This window comes from Symphalangus syndactylus, chromosome 3, assembly GCF_028878055.3.
Source record: "Symphalangus syndactylus isolate Jambi chromosome 3, NHGRI_mSymSyn1-v2.1_pri, whole genome shotgun sequence".
Classification (NCBI taxonomy): Eukaryota; Metazoa; Chordata; class Mammalia; order Primates; family Hylobatidae; genus Symphalangus; species Symphalangus syndactylus.
In genome coordinates this window covers 100,215,935-100,218,252 of record NC_072425.2, presented here as the reverse complement: position 1 = coordinate 100,218,252, position 2,318 = coordinate 100,215,935, and the positions used below count along the sequence as shown (strand labels likewise).

Sequence of the window (2,318 nt, the reverse complement as noted above, 5' to 3'; positions counted from 1 at the left end):
TAATTCTTCTTAAGGCCCATTAAAGGCATCAAGTAATTTTATAGATTTTAAAATCTATAAAATCTACCTATGCTGCTTCTACTAAGTACTTTCTTTTTGGTATCCTTATTTTAAAAAAAGTTATTTTCCACAGGTCCTGTGTTGTTGTTTTCATTTTTTCCTTTTCTTAAGGTAAAATGGAAAACATGCACCCATATTCCATGTTGCTTTTTTGTTTTTCAAAGCAAAAGCAAGTTTATTAAGAAAGTAAAGTTGTGAAAGTATGGCTACTCATAGACAGAGGAGGGCGTTCCGGAAAGTAAGAAAAGGAATGTGTCCACCCTAGGTCCAATGCTCATATATATAGGATAAAAAAGATCATGGGGAGATGTGCTCTGCTACAAGGGTTTGTGATAAGGGAGTAATTTTCTTAATTACTATATTTTGGAAAATTTTTCAATTAGCAATAATTGCACCTCAGATAAACCTCATTGGCTACGATACTGCCACTGCGCAAAGCTCCATGTTGCCTTTTGACAATTCCATCTCCTTCTCATTTCTTTCCACTCCATTCTTCTTGGGTAGCTGTCAAAGAACCTTACCGCTTTGTAGCTTGCACATTGATTACAGTAAACACTTCTCAGCCCTTTGTTTAGGGTAATCTGGGATTGAGCTAGGATGATTCTGCTGAACTAAAATGGGTTTACCTCCTCTTTCCATTGCTTGGTTTATGATACTTTGAGAATGAATGAGACATTTAATAAATAATCAAAGCAGATTGCTTCTATTGTTTACTATCTCTCAAACTCTTCATGTGCTTGCTGCTTACCAGAATGATTCTCATAGGGTCTAGAGTTTACAAGGCAAAAATTTCCACTGACCATCTACATTTCTTCTTGCCCTATTAGTTGACTGTAGTAACATTCCTTGAAAGTAGATAAGAGAGGGCAAATATTACTAAGGCCATCATATGATACAGTCTGCCTATAGGAGTTCACTAGAATTATTGAATAAATTGAATAAGTAGCTATTTGGTGCTATTTGGATGTAGTGTATTGTCATTTGCATTATTTATTGAGCATCCACTCTGTATAGGGTGCTGTCCTATACAAGTTGGAATCAATTTGAAAGCCAAAATTAGCCATATAACAATATATGTTAAATCACATATTTATTTATGTATTAGGCCTGTGGCTAAATGTGTTTTGTAACAGCTTTTTCTCTCTTTCTCACTGACGTATAGAAAATTAGAGACCTGCTTTTCAGTAGTGAGCTGCTCTTTGTCTATGTACTGAGGAAGGATGTAGCATTTATGTGAAGTGAAAAGCTACAAGACACTACCATTATGCTGCTCAGTGAGCTGTGGCCCTGGCCATTGCCTACCACGCAACTAATTACTACCCCCATTCGAGGAAGTGCAAGCATGCATTTCAGAGATTGCTGGGGTAAATATATAAATATATCATCCAGTCTGTATTGAAATCCTTTGGTGAAGTTAGAAAATGAATTTAGTTACATTTTAGTGCCATAGAACCCCAAATATGAAATAGAAAACAAATCCATTAAGCAGATGCGGTTTATTTCTTTCAAGTTGCCTAAACTAATATTCTTAGAAGCTAAAATGTTATGTGACAAAAAGCAGACCCTTTTTTACATATGACCAAGTGTCAACAAATTTGCAATACTGCAAGTCATTCTGTCTTTAATAGCTCTTGTTCTCTTATTAGTACAGTTGTCCCTTGGTATCTGTGGGGAATGGGTTCCAACACATCCTGCAGTTACCACAATATATCTTGCTACAGTCCCTTGATATAAAATGGTGTAGCATTTGCATATAACTTGTGCATATCCTTCCATATACTTTAAATCATCAGTAGATTGCTTATAATACCTATTACAATGGAAATGCTATGTAAATAGTTGTTATACTATATTGCATAGGGAATAATGACACATAGAAAGTCTGTACATGTTCAGTACAGGTGCAGTTTTTTTTTCCTGGATATTTTTGATTTGCTGTTGGTTGAATTCACAGATGCAGAACCCACAGACAGAGGGCTGACAATGTATTCTTATTTACTATCCTTTAAGAACTCTTCAAATACTCTTAAAATAGTTTGTAACTTTTGATAATTCTTTTATTACTTCTGATTTTAATCTATTTTAATTAAAATTAAATTATAATGTTTACATTATGAGGTGTTTGTTTACTTTTATTGAGAGAGAAGTCTAAAGTTAATTAAATATTTAAAATAATAATATCCTAATTGTTTCACACTGGCAAAACACTGTTCTCTGTAGAACTTGTCCCTAGATATTCCACTATAACTATACTTAAC

The 2,318-nt window shown here is 34.0% G+C and overlaps 1 non-coding gene across 1 annotated transcript; it reads right to left on the bottom strand.

Annotated features, from left to right (window-relative positions):
* Positions 1-365: 365 nt before the first annotated feature.
* Positions 366-500, bottom strand: LOC129480030 (U4 spliceosomal RNA). The gene has a single exon (XR_008656923.1). It is a non-coding gene; the product is annotated as a U4 spliceosomal RNA (small nuclear RNA).
* Positions 501-2,318: the final 1,818 nt, after the last annotated feature.